Source organism: Diceros bicornis, chromosome 14 (genome assembly GCF_020826845.1).
Source record: "Diceros bicornis minor isolate mBicDic1 chromosome 14, mDicBic1.mat.cur, whole genome shotgun sequence".
Taxonomy (NCBI): Eukaryota; Metazoa; Chordata; class Mammalia; order Perissodactyla; family Rhinocerotidae; genus Diceros; species Diceros bicornis.
The window spans coordinates 41,524,460-41,541,349 of NC_080753.1; the positions used below are offsets into that span (position 1 = coordinate 41,524,460).

General features: G+C 45.7%; 2 pseudogenes; both read right to left on the bottom strand.

The window, feature by feature from the left end:
- Nucleotides 1-540: 540 nt before the first annotated feature.
- Nucleotides 541-7,336, bottom strand: LOC131414029 (butyrophilin subfamily 2 member A2-like; annotated as a pseudogene).
- A 5,262-nt stretch (nucleotides 7,337-12,598) lies between these two features.
- Nucleotides 12,599-16,890, bottom strand: part of LOC131413367 (butyrophilin subfamily 2 member A2-like) — a 34,164-nt pseudogene continuing 29,872 nt past the window's right edge.

A 16,890-nucleotide genomic window follows, 5' to 3' on the forward strand; every position in this document is an offset into this window, starting at 1 on the left:
GGAGCATTAAAGTGTGGTCTGGAAATCCTGGGGGTGGCTGGAAATGGATCATCAGGTTTTGGGACCCCTTAGCTTTAATAGTGGGGCTTGACCATGCCGACAGCTTTGGCCCCCTCCCACCACACTGGTCCTGCTTCCTCTGTCTCTGACCTCCATTGTGGGTTTCCCCTTGCTTCTTACATCCTAGTATGTCCCATTGTCCTCAGCACAAGTTTACAGTGTCTGATGTCAATTCAAAGATCAGGCTGAATGTGTCACTCTGATGTTAAAGTAGCAGGTTTTCTGCCTGTCACTTTCTCACTTTATTCTTGGTTGGGAGCCATGTGGCAGAACAAGTTTCTTGAGATTAGGCCTTGACCCATGGTTACAAGCAAATGAGTTACTAAAGCAACAGCCCAATGAGGGAGAGATGTGGTTGGGGCCTGAGGAGGGTATCGAGGAGGCCGCTGGAGGAGGTTCTCTTATGTGACCAGAGGGAAGAAGTGCCCATTTTCTTCCACAGGGTCCTGTGCTGTGGTAAAAGAGATGGCCAGAGCTTCTCTACTTGGATCTGATACAAAGGAATTGGTCTTGGTAGGTGTAACGGGTTCCTGCCCTGTGGAGGATCAGGACACTATCAGGCACTGTGACCCCTTGGGCCCCTGCGAATGCTGGGAAGATGAAGAGGGGGCTGTCCTGAGACCCCAGCATGAAGAAGGCTCTCAGGGGCCCAGAGAAGGGTGAACAGGGACACGTGTAGATGTGCAATCTGTCCCCCGTGTTATAGAAGGAGACATCTCCAGCTTCATAATCCAGGAAGACTCCCACCAGGTAAAGACGCTTTGTCAGGGGTAGAATCTTCTCAGGAGAGGACAGGGCATGGTACTAGCGTCCAAACATCTCCAAGGTCCAGAAGCCATTCTGAGGAACCAGTAGGACCTCCTCTTTCCTCTCAAGACTGTCTCCACAAACCCCTAATGCCCACATCATCACATTTTCAACCTCTACCTCCCAGTAATGTCTCCCTGAGAAGAAGCTCTCCAGGCCCAGGACAAAAAGCCAAAAGTTGAATCTCTCTGGGTTGTTAGGCAGGCTCTGCCTAGAGGGGCCCCATCTCATGCTTCTATGGTCCTCTGCCAGGAAGAGTTTGGGATGAGCAGTGTCTGGGTCCAGGACCACATCAGCTGCAGAGGAAGTCTCAGGTTTAGGCTTGGAATCTCAGGAGATTGTGTGATTCTTGTTTCCTAGAGGATCCCAGAAAGCTGGTGGGAGATCCCCCATGTGGGCCCTTGATCCCAGGTCCCAGGCAGCTCACAGACAGAATTACTGAGGCTGCACTTCTATCTCTTAAGGGACAGACGCGTCGCCTCAGTTAGAGGATAATAAGGGATCTAGGAAATATAGAAAGTTTAGTAAAGGAGGTGCAATTAAAGGCTCCCACTTTCTCTCAACATTCTCAGATCTGCACCTTTTCTATTCAAGATATATGATCTCTGGGACTCTCCGTAGTTAGAAACTTTCCTTCCTACTTGACTTAAACCAGCGAAGAGGCCCTATCCCTCTCCCAATGAAGCAATTAAGGCCAATTTCTCCCTACACCGGTTCCTGGGCGGTAAAGGGTCCCTTCATTGGTCCTCTGTTCTCCACCAGTTTAACCAGATGACAACTGATTTAAATGACTAACAAGGGCCCCCTTCACAGGGTAAAAAATGAGGATAATGTCCCCAAAAGTCAACCTGCTGCTTGAGAGGTGTGTATGGCAAAAGGTAGGGGGAACTATTTCCACCCAGTTTTTTTGCTTTAACAATATGGATCTGAAGTCTGCAGCTTTGACCTCTCTGGATGCAGGAAATGCTTCAGACCCTGACATTCTGCATACTTTCCCATCTGTGGTTATTATTACTTAGTCAATCTACATTTCTACTGTATTAAAATAATTTTCTTCTTTTGCCAATTTGATATATCTGACAGTGACAATTTTGAAATTCAAGAGGAAGGAGGAAAGTTTAGAGTGCTGTGGTCTAGTGAAGCCTAGATTCTTTAGCCCTTTTGAGCAGATAGTGACAAATCATAAACTGCCAAGTACTCATTAGGACCAGGCAAGGGGATTCCCTACTCTCCCACTTGCCCACCTCCCCTCGTCTTGCAGGCTACACACAGAGCATCAGTGTTCTCTTGGAACAGGGAGGCATTTCTGGCACCTGTCTGTGCACCCCTGAGACAGGCTTGGGGAAGCTTGCTGCATTTCCCACACATGGCTCTTCAGCTGTGCAGTTTATACCATCTCCCAGGTTATAAACATCTAAACCAGTATTTTCTTCTTTCAAATTAATCAAGAATCCACAGAACAACATTTACTAGAATATAATCTTTGGAGAGGTCCACTTGAATAGTGGAACTCTGTAATCATGGATTAAATTATTCTGAGAAAGAATGTTTGGTGATGAACTAAGCCATAGAGTTGATTGAGAGCTCCACGGATTCCCTGACAGAAGAGCTGAGATACACCCTTTGGTAGCATACTTACAGAGAACCAACATCAGACCCCTGCTGACCCAGCCAGCCTTGGGTCCTCTTGTTCATGTCCTCTAATGTGTCCTGTTGGCTGGAAGTGGGGAGGAAGCTCAGGAACTGAGGGAATGTGAGAGGTGCTCACCAGCATGTGAAAGGGTTCTTCTCCATCCTGCAAGGGGACAGACAGAGAGTGAGCTTCATGAGATAATGGCTAACCAAGCAGAAGACAAATTGTGCCTGCAGTAGTTCAGGAAATGCTAAACTTATGCAATTCCTCCTGAAGTTGCTCTGAAAAAATAAACAGAAACAAGTGAATGTCCTCAATAGAAGAACTAAGAGAATTTGCGTTTGTATTAAATGATGAAGGACTGGCCCTTTCTATGAACACCACCTTCTCCCCTCCCCTCTGTCCAGGGAATTGTCAAAATACCAGAAATGATATATGATCGTGTAGCTGGAGATTATCAGTACTGACTTAGGTTTGCTTTTGATCAACAATATAGTGCTCCACATAGCCAGGTGAATGGATGCAACATTTGATGAATGGATGCAAGCAGGATCTGAGGACTGATTCCTAGGACATGAGAGTTCCAAGCCCTTCCTCTGCCTCTATTCATGTCCTCTCTGTTTCCCAGGCTTCTAGCTGTCAGAACTATGTCCTTTGCATGACAGTGAGATGTCCTCCTACTCTTTTACCTTTTATGTGAGGTTCTTTCTCTTTTTCACACATTCTTTCCTGGGTTCCTTACCTGCAATTTCTTTCTCTTAATTTTCAGCCTTTTTTCCCCTGAGAGAATCTTTTTTGCCCTGTGGAGTTTCTTGATAAGACAGATGCTCCCAGTGACGAGGAGGAGCAGAGCAGGCACGATGACAGTCAGGGCCACCATACGGGGAGATGTGCTGGGAATAAAGGATCCTGAAAAGGGAGCCAGAAAAATCCCATTTAGTGAGAAAAAGGAGATGGGGGATGAGAGCACCCCTCAGGGCACATATCTAAAGAGCTCCCGCAGGTCCCTGCTCTGTTGGCTTCTCTCCCAGAACTTCCAAATAGAGAAAGAGCCACCCATAGTGATTGCCAGAGCTGGGGGCCCAGGAGACAAAAAGTGGAAACACCTGGAGTCACCATGAGAAAGACCAGGGTGAATAAAAGCTAACCAGCCGTGCTGGGTCACCACAGCCGCCACCCTGGGACAAGCCACCATCCCTTCTTTCCTAGAAGGCCATGCCGTGCTCCTGCTTCTGCCCACACCCTCTGCAGTCTATCCTCAGCACAGCAGCGTAAGTGAAATTATATTATTTCTTGCTTTAAACCCTGCACTGTTTCCTATCTCACTCAGAGTAAAAGACAAAGATCATTTGTGGCCCACATTGCCATTTATGATCTGGACCTATTGCCTCTCTGAATTTGTCTCCTCCTACTGTCCCTGCACTCCACCACTCCAGCCACACGCGCCTCATGGGGTTCCTTGAAACTGCTCAATGTTCCTGCTTCAAGCCCTTTTCATATGCTGTTCCTGCTACCTGGCTTTCTCAGTCCTAGAATACCTGCATGGTTCATTCCTCTCTTGTTAACTGCCATCTTTTTAATGGAGCCTTCCCTGACCATCCTGTTTACAATTACAACTCCCCCATAGCACTCTCTATCCCCTCCTTGATTAATTTTTTCTACAGTACTTATCAACATCTGATATCATCTGCAGTTTAATTATTTCAGCTGTTTTAATTTATTTATTGCTATCTGCCACTCATTCTAGAATGTGAGCTCCATGAGTGCAGGGATCTTCATGTATTTTGTTCAGTGATTTATCTTTGGTTTCTAGAACAGAGCCTTAAACATATGTGATGCTTGTTAAGTATTTATTGAATGAATTGATCAATGTCTGTAGATAGAGAATTTCCCTACTCTGTCCCTTGGGAAATCCCATGGGCAGGAAGGGAGGGCTTCGGCAGGTAGCACCTCTGGGTGTAGACAGACACCCACCCACACCACTCTCCATGGTTAATGATTCTTCTAAATGTCTAAAAAGTTCTGCGGGTAAGGGCCACAACAAGAAAAAATGATCAGATTTACCCTCAGAGAAGAGGCTCCGACCCATGTGTTTTGAGACAATTTGATTTTCCCCTTATGACAAGGGGAGAGGTCACAACTCAGCTGCAGCCTCCTGCTCTTCACTGCCCAGGACCCTTTCACCCCACCCGCCTACCTCCCCATCCCCACTCCAGGCTCCAATCTGTCTGCTGAGAATCCTGCCTCCACACAATGAGCTCCAGAGGGCAGGGAACTAAGCTGGAATGAAAATCACAGTTTCCTTCTCCTAGCCAAGCAGGGTGGTGTTGATGGAGCAGGACACGTTCCTCACAGCATGGTCCTTGATGACCACAGCCATGGTGACCACGAAGAGGCTGTTTGTGTCCACAGTGTAAGCCTCCTCCAAGGTGGGCACAATCTCACCAAACTGCTCGGGGCTCTGGGTACTACCCTACAGATGTGCATTTAGCCGGGTGCCCCCATCCTCATGGCCCTTCATTTCAATGAAAGGTTTACAGCCCAGGCCTGAGTAGAGAGACCAGAGCTCAGATAGAAAGGCAATGGTGTCTTAGCCAAAGTGTTTTAGAAAATCCACTCTTAGTGGTGAGAACCAACAGAAGCGGGGTGAGAGCAAGGGTCCAGCCTCCAAAGCAACTGATTATGCATATTCCACAAATTCCTGCAGTACCTCTTCTGTGAAGGGAAGGAGAAAGGAAGGAAGGAACAAGATAGGAAGGAGGGAATGAAAGAGGAAGGGAAGGATGAAAACTTTGACATTGTAGAGCACCAGGAGACAAATATGCCAAATAAATGGTGAGATCTCTAAGGAGAAAGGATTATATTGCACTTTTCTTTGTGAAGGTTGTAATGGTACTCAGACCCATCACAGTATCAAGTATCTGCCTCCTAATAAATGTCTGTTGATTGATTTGTTCAGGTAGAGATTTTAACATTCTCACTTCTGTGAGGGTGTGTCCACTCTGACCTGAAACAAGCAGGTTCAGGATATTATGTTCAGCCCCGGGAGGACTTTTCAGTAGCCTTGGCTTCCTGAGGCTCTAGGTTAATACAATAAGGACAGAAACCTGCCAGGCTGGCAGAATCTTAAGAAACACTTTATCCTTAAGAACATTATCCTAGCAAACTAAGATGGGTCAGGAATATGCAGTGTTCTGTTTGTTGATGTGAGTAGTGGTTATATGGATTATAATTCACAATAAATCAGTAATCAGTACATTACTGTTTCATGAGATTTTCTGCATGTGTCTTGTATTTAACAATAAAAATGTCTACTTCTAAAACATGTTACTGAGGAAGACGCTCAGAGATCTGCAAGAAGTAACCATAAGAATTATCAGTAGGGATTCAACATTCTCCCCTGTTCAAGGCCACAGCTGAGTTCTGTGTGAGCTTCTCAAGAGGTGATGCCCACAGCTGAGCAGGGCAAACCCATTCACTTGGCCCTTGGGCAGGAGGAAGCCACCTTCCCCGTGTAAAGGGGGCTCTAGGCAAATATCTGCTGGTCTCCCATGGGCCCAAGGTTCAGAGAGCAACTCTCCACAAGAGTCACAATGTGATAAAGCAAGGGAATAAAATCAAATGACTTACCTGCCACCATCAGGCACACGATGGCCTCATTGTAGGATTCGCCTTCTTGGAAGTAACAGTGGAAGATGCCGTATCGTAGGCTGTGATGTTGTGGATGATCAGCCCCACACTCCCCTTGCTGATATCTCCCTTCACAAAGGGTGTTCTTCCTCCGTCCTCCTCCATCTGCTCCTCTGTCCTGTCTCAGCTGCCCTCATACATAAGCACTGCGGGCGAGAACTGAGACCTGAACCACCTACTTCCATGTCCTCAGCACTTTTCTCAGGTGACAGGTGGCAGCATAACATGCTGTTTCCTCCCACCATGGCCAGGATTAGATCAGCTGGCCCCATGACAGTAAACTGGTCTGTTCAACAAAGGGGTAGAATCAGAGAGAGGCACCAGCCACCACATATCTAAGGAAGGAAAGGAAGTGCACATTCCAGGGTACAGACAGATTCTGTCTCTATTTCTAATATATTCTTTCAGACATATTCTTTCTAAGGGGCTTCCTGGGCTGAGGATTCTGGGGTTCAGCAGCTGTGGCTGGTCAGTAGCAACAGATACCCAGTAGGAGTATCTGCTGATGTTGCTGATGCTTCCTGAACAAAACATGGAGAAGCATACACTGAGCACCCCCGAGTGACCCTGTTCTTACAGAGGTGTCCTTCCATTCCCTACTCTAGCACGGTACCTGGAGCAGAGTATAAACTTGAGCTGTCCAATATGGTGGCCACTAGATAGTCCTCATGGAAATGTGCTGAAATGTGAAATACACACAATTTTGAAAATTTAGAAAGCAAAATAATAAATATCTCATTGTTTATATTTTACGTTAATTAGAATTTAAATAATATTTTTATTAGGGTTAAATAAGATATATTTAAATTTTATTTTATCTGCTTATTTTTTACTTTTTTAAATGTAGCTACTGAAAAATTTTAAATTGTATATGCAGCTGGCCTCTGTGGCTTTCACTGCATTTCCATGGGATGGCGCTGGTATAAATTCAATGAGCATGTGCAGAAGGAAAAGATGAGTGAACACAATGGCAGAGCTTCTTCAGACTGTAGTGTTTTGCAGACTGAACTGTTGATTTTCCTCTCTGAGAAGCTGATAGGAGCTAGTGGCATGGACCCTACTTGAGAGCAGTGTAAACAAGCTGAGGAGAAGGAAGAAGAGAAGGGATCCTGGCAGGGAGAAAGGCAGGGAAGCAGCTGGCTCCATAAGTACCAAAGAGGAGTCACCCAGGAGGGGCAGGGACCAGAGACCTGGGGGCACAGACATAGAGAAGTCAGCCAAGGAGACTTCGCAGCACAGTTCTAATTGAGGTCAAGCTTTCCTGTAACCTGTGTTGGTATCATCAGCGTCCCAACTTTTGTCTTGGGCAGCCGCCTTCCTCTCTGAGAACAGGTATGTCACAATAGATTGATTAATTAAACATTCTATGGAATAAGCCAACAATACAAGGATTAGGAAGGCAATTTTCTGCCCTCCGGCTCACCTCTCTGGCCAGAGTCAAGTTTCTTCAGTTGTCGCTTCATATTCTTTCATACTCTCTCTCCCTTTCCTTCCTCATCCCCAGGAATAAGGCTGTTGGACCTGAGGTAAAGAAAGTCATGGAGAGCCTCCCCACCAGGAAGCTTCCCCTCTCCCTGGGACCCTGCCTGTCTCCTCATCTGGTTCCCTCCCTCCACTTACAGCCCCACCCACATCCCAGAGCTGTAGTGCTTCCCCTCTCTTTGTACTTTCTAGAATTAACTTCTGTTGTTTCTTTTCTCTGCTGATGCTCAAATGGTGATTTTCTGTTTCTTCCTCTTCTCTCTAACCCTCTCATGGGCACAGTTACAACCAGACAACAGAAAATTTTTCTTCCTTTCCCATTAGTCACAGTGTTCAGGACTGGAAGACTTGGGACTGGGTCCACTCTGTGACCACAATGTCCTAATATTTCCAAAGAATGGTCTAGAGGCCAGGATTGGTCAGATGCAGTTCAGCCAGACAGTGGTATCCCTGAGCCTACTTTCTCTCCAGTTACCAGGTAGAACACACGGAAATAGTTTAAGAATTAAATCCGAGAGCTATGAATAACATTTTGAGATAATCTGTCCTTTCTGTTTTATTTCTGTATTTTCAGAAGGAAAATACATTCCTTTTTTTTTTCCGCAAAACCTTGAGATTCCCTGTGGACTCTGGTGTTGCTGCTAACAGGGAGGAGATGCCTCTGTGTGAAGAAGTTTATGTGTAGTAGTGGATGGGGCTGGGGGATGGAGAGGTCATGAGGCAAACATAAGCAACCCTGTTTCCAAAGCCAGAAAGATCTTGCTCACATTGTTCAACTTGTAGGGGGCAGTGGAGAGAAAAAGTAGAACACAGGGAGGGGTTGGAGGGGTAGAGAATGAAGCAAGATGGCAGGTGCAACAGTAGACTCTAGACCTTGTCATTCACTCGAAAACTATGGAGGGAGTGATGCTGAGGACACTGAGAAGCAAAATCTCTTTCTCTCAGGGAAATGGCATTCTAGTGGGGGCAGGAAGATGGCAGTAAACAAAGACTTTCTTGTTGGTCTTTATCATCTGCCAGTAGATGGACTGGTCAAGTCCAACTCTCTCTACACCCTCACAATGCTCCCCTCTCATGCCCCACAGACCCCAATCAGGCCATTGTATAGATTTCTTCTAGAATAATCCTCCTGAGACACATTTCTTCACATTTCCCTCAAGAGCCTAAATGCTTCCCCTGGAGGACTCCAATCCCATTCTGATTCAATTCAAAACTGTACAATTATCACACTAGCAATGGCTCCGCAGTTTCCTCCCAAGACTCAGTTGCTCTAAGGAAGGGGCAGAAGAGGGGGCTGTGAGGGTCTAAGATCCTGGCCTGCATACAGACTCTATATGAAGAAAATATGGCAAGGGGTTCTGGGGAAGTTTGTGCCAGAAGTATTCAGTGAAGCCAAGCCTCAGCCCCTGTGGTAGCTGACCTAAGCCAGAGGGAACCTTATGTGTTCTGAGCATGAGGAGGACCCATTGCCCACGAGGTAGCTTAGGAGGAAACTAGGTCCAACCAGGGTGTGCCACTTCAGATCATGGCAACTTGACCCAGTCATTCTCTGTCTTGAGAGGAATAAACTTGGAGTTTGTGTTCCTTCCTTTGAGTCACCTCCAGCTGTGGATTCCTTCTAGGTGAGGCCAAGACATCTTGGCACACAAAGGACATTCCTACTCTGTCCTGTTCAAATTCCAAATTACTGACTCATGGAATCAATGAACACAGTAAAATGGTTGTGTTAAGCCGCTAATTTTCAGGGCTACAACTATTATAACCAATGCATTCACTTTGTAACAAGAGAATAAATTTCACAGAACAAAAAAGCAGGAATAAAACTGGGCCCCAAAGGCACTGGAATCAAGGATGGGAAAGTTGCCCAAACTCTCTCCATCTTGAACCCTTCTCTCTGCACTTCTCCTTCAGTCCAATCTTTCTGTAGATCACCTTCGTTATGCTTCTCTAGACCACACTGTGGACAGAAAATGCCTTTCCACAGCTCCCATGCATACTTGCTACTAACCAGGTATAACCAGTAACATATCACTGAGCCATTCAATCAAAATGTGCAAAGCGTTCCCTCTGGCCTAGTCTGGGTCTGATATCCCTCCGAAGTCTAGTCTTCATCATGGAGCAGTGGAGCCACATTATATGGGTATGTATTGGAAGACAGAAAGTCACCGCTGCTAAATGGATAGGAGTTGAGGTAGGGCAGACAGATCTTAACAGGCATTCAGTATATTCTCTGAGGCAGAGCCTTATAAACAAATGCTGTTGATGCCTAATCCCACAGCCTCTTGATCCACCTAGGGTAGACAGTTTCCTGCAAGGTCATTATTTCCCAGGTGCTTGCTTTTCTTCTTCTCTACATGAAAGCTTTCTCAAACTCCAGTGATGCTTGCTCCTTTGCATATACACAGCCCAACCTGGAAGTGCAGGGGAGTCAACCACCCCCACCCAGGTGCAACCCTCAACTAATAGGGGATGGGAACTGTGGATGAATACCCCAGGCTCGCCACCCCCGCTATGAGGATTCTGCGTATAACCCCAAATTTCACATGGTTTCTCAGAATGTCCTGAGTGGGACTGAGCCCAGTTGCCCACATGATAACCAAATAATTTATGTATGCCATTTTTAACTTAGTTGGCATTTCTCCTTTTATTTATTTCCAAACTTGGGTTTCATGTGATCACTTCCCAGATAGACTATCTGAACCCAATCCTTGACTCAGAGTCAGCTTTTGGGGAACCCAAACTAACAGATGGGATTAGGTAGAAATTTTACCACATATTGTATCCAACAGCGAGAATTATCTTTTCTGGCGAAGTACCTTCTGGCATTTACCCCTGAGTTTAGCAAGCGAATAAAGGGCTACAGATAAATTTCCCAAAAATTCACAGGAATCTCCAGTCATGGAGGCCCTTACTCTACATAGGCACCTACCAGGATGGAAGCCTCCTCTTCCTTCAAAGTGAGCCAGACTGTGACTACAGTGATTGTCATAGACTAAATAGTCTACACCATCATCTCTGCACCCCATGAATATGATATATTACATGGCAAAAGAAACCTTCCAAGTGGATTTAAGGTTTTGGACCTTAGAGTAGGAAGATTATCCTTGATTATCTGGGTGGAATGAATCTAACCACATAAGTTCTTCAAGGTGGAAGAAGGCAGAAGAGTCAGAGATTCAGTGAAAGAAGAACCAGGAGAGAGTCTAAGATAGAGAGACACTCAAGTTGCCATTGCTGCTTTGAAGATGGAGGAAGACCATCATAAGCTGAGGGAGGCAGCAGCTGTTAGAAGCTGGAAATAGCTCTCAGCTGACAGCCAGCAAGGAGTGGCAACTTCAGTCCCATGAAACTGAATTCTGCCAAAAATCTGAATGAGCAAGTAAACAGATTCTTCGCAATGGCTGTCATAGAAGAACTCAGCCTGCAGGCACCTTGATTTTAGCCTGTGAGACCCACGTTTGACTTCTGACCTACAGAAATGTGAGATAATTTATGTTGTTTCAGGTCCTAAAATTTACTATGGTAAATTTTGTGGTAATTTACTATGGAAGCAATAGAAAACTAATACAATACGGATTTTGTGAAAATGTTGCAATGAGGTAAACTGTGAAACTGTGGTGTATAAACTGTTGGGGTTTAAAATCTAGAAACACCTCAGGGGAAGAGAGAAGATTATTAACAAATTTATTTAGCAAACATAACTTGACAACCACATTCCGGATAGAGGGAATACATTTAGTGGTGAACACTAACAGTGATGATAATGAAGAGTAGCTTTCCCCAGCATCCATCAGTTGAAAGGAACATCCTTCAACATCAATGAATGATCAGGGGTGGAAATATCCCTTTCCTGGAGATGGTTTCTGCAGTGTGATAAAAATACCACTAAACTTCATCTAGCTTCCTTCCTCCCAAATTCTTATACCACAGACAATCTTTAAGTATTAAGTTAGGCTTCCTAGAGACCTTCAAAGTAGGAGGATTGGTTCTGGCTCCATGATCACTCATTGCATTTACAGAGGGGGTGCACATGTGCCAGTTTTTAGTGAAGAGTTTGGCCTCTAGTCCCTTCACATCCTGTGTGATGCAGTCCCTGTGAATTCACTCTCTGGACCACGTCACCCTGCAGACTCAAGCCAATGAAGTGCTGGACCTATGGCTCTGACAATTTACCTTGAAGGAACGAAGTGGGGTGTGGCCTCCATAGTCACTGACAGTGATCCTTACCCCGGGGTGCCTGGGAAAGGAAACTCAGGGCTGCACATGGTCCCTTCCCCACGGGGGTTATGGGGCAGGAAAAGAAGAATAGGCTAGGGCCTGGAGGTGGGACAGGGTCTGATCCCCTCCCAGGAGCACAACTTTCTATATGAATTATATAAATTAATTAACTTGGCCTTGTTTCAGTGTGCACATCCTCGAAATGAGACTACCTCACAGGGTTGTTGTGAGGATAAAATGAGTGAAACTCATTTAAAACATCTAGCACAGCACCCAGTACATGCTAAGTTATCTATAAATATTAGTTATTATAGTTCAAATTCCAGCTGTCATTCCCTTGCTGAGTCACCTTTAAAGTTAATTCACTTTTCTGCACCCTTGTTTCCTTATCTATACAAAGGAGACATAAAGTGGTACCAAACTCAACTGTCACATGGAATAATAGAATTAATATTAGTGAAGTGCTTCACACAGTGTATGCATTTAGTAAGTATTCTATTGTTGTGATGTGTTGCTGTGAAGGAGGAGGCCCTCAGCTCCAGGCTAGGTAGGGGGAAGCAAGAATGTTACCTCAGCCTGAGGGTCCCCATTGCCATCTGCAGAGCCTGGGGTCACTGGAGTCTCCAGGGAAAGATCAGACACCAGGTCAGGAAGAAGGGAAATCTGCACTCAGGTCAGTGCTGGGCAAATGGTCAAGGCAGTGCCATCCTATTTCTTAATTCTGCAAACAGGCCACAGAGGCTCAGAGAAGGTGGTGTGTGGGAAGGTGTAGATATGAGATCCATCCATGACATTGTAGAATGAGACCTTACCAGTCTCATACTCCAGGCCCTACACTTTTAAAAGGGTTGGCAATTGACAGGTTGGTCTGGGGGTCAGTGAGAGCCAGATAATCATTCCCATCAGAGAGCCCCATAATCCAGAATCTGTTCTCGGGTGCTATATAAACACATTTTTCCTCTCCACATTCTTCCTACACACCCCAACATACCACTCTTTCCTGTCCCCCATCTCCACTACCCGGAAATATCTCCCTGATGTGACGCTCTTGAACCTAAGCACACAGTAATGTGTATCAAATCTCTTAGGGTTGTCTGGCAGATTCTGTCATTCCTCTGCCCACTGCAGGCTCCTCTGGTGTTCAGAAACAAGGAGGATGTGGTTTGCTGTGTCTTGATCCAGAATCACATCTAATGCAGAAAGTTTTGGGGTGGGCCATGGGATCAGCCGTTGTTCCCAGACCTCAGAGCGTCAGCCTTCACGACCTGGGTCTGGCTGAGGAGGTCCTAGTCCAGAGACTGGTGTCCTCATCCTGTCCTGGATCTGACCTTCTCAGCAATACCAAAAGAAAATCCTAGGAGATTGTGTTTAGTGGAGAAGAGTGCTGAGGTTCAGGTCTGCCTAACTCTACATCTGTAGCTGGCTCATTCCTTCCAACTGTTTCCTACTTCCCTCCCCAAAATGATTATGCCTATTGGTGCCTTATAGTGACATGGATTTTCATTTCAATCTTTGCTCTACCACTCCTGAGCTGAGAGACCTTTTCTTTTCGGCAGTCTCTTTTTCTATGGCCCCAAGCTATAACATCTTTGAGCCGCAATTTCTTTATCTGAAAAAATGCAGATAAAAATACTAATCTCTGGGGTAGAAATAGACAACACATGTTTTATATGTAGCCTAGGGCCGGGCAAGGAGGAAACGCCTGATGTTGTAATAGCTCCATGACTTTTCTGTGCTAGAGGCCTTGTTGGGGGCTTTCTGTGCACCCAGAACTTCCTTCTCCCTTTCTCTACCCTTTTCTAGGCCCCAGGAATCTATCCTCTATGGACAGCATCCTTGGGCTCCCTTTCCTCTGGTTACCTGTTGTGTTTGGCCAATAGGAGGTACTAGCTAATGATTGGAAGGAGAAAGAAAAGAGAGACACTGCATTTATTTCTCCCACTTCCTCCCTACCAACGTCAGATGGTGATGCTCTAACAAATGTATGACCCCTCTCAGGCAGCTCTGTCCTTGATCTACAGCTTCCTCTGGCCTCCGGTAACAGCTCCTTTTCCCTGTTCAAGCCTAGGGATGGTGACAGCTCCCCACTATTGTGAGCCTTGGGGCACTTCACATTCCCTTGTTGGTTTCTCTTAAAACCACTCTCACTTTTGTAAAGAGTTCCTTTTCTGCACCTTCAACCACCCGGTTTGAGTATGCCATCTCTTTCTTGTTGGTTTTTTGACCAATACACATTCATTATCTCATTTAGTCTCTACCTCAACCCTCACATAATAGGGATTATGATCATCATTTAAAAATTAGAGACTAAAGTTCAGAAACATTAAGTAACTTGTGGACACACAGCAGCAGGAGGTGGCACAAGAAGCTTGGGAAAAGCAAAGGGTTTTGCACATTGCCTTCTCTCCTGGGTCATTCCACATCGTCACCCTCCCTGCAGTATTAGTTCATTCTGCCTCTCCTTTCCCTCAGCTCTACCTTTTATGCCTCTTCCTTCCCATGAAGATCTGTGGAATCCCAGGAAAGCAAATTTCCCTGGTTCTCTGGGCTCTCAGCAAGAAAGCCTTGGAGATGGGCACACCTTTGAGACCAGGATCTCAAATCATCCACCTGGAACTCTCCCAGTCACGGGGACTTTTCTTCCCAGAATCTCAAGACTTGGAGAAGAAAAAGGGAATATGGTCCTTCAGGTTGTTGTCCTAGTGATGCCGGCCCTGATATCTGTTTCCCTATGTTGAACCCAGCATATATGGGGTTAAAAACCAAAAAGCACTCATTCCCCCTTCCCTGCTTCTCTAAGGTCCGTTCACATGTAGATATTGTTTTAGCCTTTGTATCCCTGAATTGCACAAGACAAATGGAGGTACTAAATTGTTAAAAGCCCAGGTGGCTACAAACTGAAATTCTGTCTAATTACCGTTCTTGAGTTTTGTTACAGGGAGACTCATATCCTGAAATTATCAAGAAGCTAAAGCTCCCTAACTGCTGGTTCCTGGCGCTGAATCCACCATTCATCACAGGGATAGACAAACAGAGGACACCTGCAGCTTCCCTAACTCAGCTAAATGCAGGCTGATGGGAGGACGCTGGACTGCAAAGCCACAGCTCCTCCTCCCCTATCTAAAACCTTGTAAACTTGGTAATTGTTAATTGGCAGCAGTTGCTGTCCCCTCCCCAGGGCCCAATTTCAGGTGATGCCGGAAGATTGATCAATGGAGCCCTAAATCACCTGCTGTAGATAGAGATAACAACTGGCTCCGTGTCAAGAGGTCTGGGCGCCCTACAACATTCTAATCACAGTCACAAAGAGCACATTCTTTCCCACAGACTTTCCTTTAAATACCCCAACTCCTAATGCCTCAGGAGGACTGTGGATTTTGGGGCACGAGCCCACCGCAGCCTCATTTTGCTGGCAAAATTAAATTATTTTTCTTTTCTTCGATCCCTGGTCATTGTGTTCATTGATTCGGCTATGGTGACAGGGTCCTGGGTTTTTCTACCTACACTAGGGAACATACAGGGATTCGCTCACCAGATTGGAAGAGGGCCATCTTCCATTCTGAAAGGCAGGAGACAGAGATAAAGAAAGGGCATTATTTCTGTTCTTCCGGCACCCATTCTCCTCACTAAGCCTTTCCTCTTCTCCTTTCTTCAGTCTCTTCCAGTGTCCAGCTTCCTTCATCTACAGCTCTGCTGGGTCAGAGATACGACTTCTCCAAAACAGCAGACTTCCTTCCCTCCATCATGCTGGGGCCACAGGCAATATGGCCAGGTTTGCTAGTGTGGGCATTTGTGACAGCAGGGTGAGGGGTGGCTGAATATGCCCAGATGCTGTATCTGGAAGGTCCTCTCTGAGGCTCCAGAAAAGCAGAGGTGGTGTCCCCCCCAGAAAATGTGCCTCTGCACATTTTCTAGATCTGATGCTAGATCTGATGATTCCTACTGGGAATGCCCATGGGTCACACAGCAGAGAAAAGGTTTAAACGCTCAGTACACATGTGCCAGGAAACTCAGAGAACATCAGGGTCACTCACCAGCATAGGCCTGAGACTTCTCTCCACCTACAATGGAAGAAAGGTAGAGAGGTCATCTGAACTGTCATTTCTGAGTCATGTCCTTTCTCTTCCTTTGTACGCATCTAGACATTTTTTGACCACTCCCATTCTTCCTACCTTCTTCCTCTACCTGTTCAATTCTCTCCTCCGCTCTCCTCCTTATTATCAAGTCTGAGAACTTCAACTGCATGCTGATGATACCACAGGCACCATGTAAGTGCTTTCCCAGCTGAGACCCAGCGGATTTACTTTGTATGTATCTAGACTCCCATACCTGGGCGTAGGGGTCACTGTGTGTGTCACCTATATGTGTATGTGTACTAGAATCCATCTATCTTAAGCTATATTATTCCCTGAATACTTTGGAAAAGAATTGGGCAACTTCGTGAGGAAATTTCAGATATTATTTCTTTAAAAGCAGGCCTAATAAATCTATCATAACTGACCCACTGTGGCCACTCCGTTTTTAAGAGACACTTTCTCTCTCCTTCTTCTACGATTTTCTTAATCTTTTAAATCTTACATTCTTTGTTTTCTTCTTATCAGCCTACAGATTATGTAAAGCAACTAGTGAGGTTCCCAGTGTGGGGATCACAATTGGCCACCCCAAAATGTGTCTCTTTGGCATGAGGATTATTACTTTTAAAAATTGCAGACATGGCTGGGGCCAGCCCCGTGGCGCAGCGGTTAAGTGTGCATGCTCTGCTTTAGCGGCCCGGGGTTCGCAGGTTTGGATCCCAGGCACTCATGGACACACTGCTTGTCAAGCCATGCTGTGGTGGTGTCCCATATAAAGTAGAGGAAGATGGGCATGGATGTTAGCCGAGGGCCAATCTTCCTCAGCAAAAAGGAGGAGGCTTGGCATCGGATGTTAGCTCAGGGCTTATCTTCCTCACCAAAAATAAATAAATAAATAAGTTAAAAAAAAAAAAAAACTGCAGACAT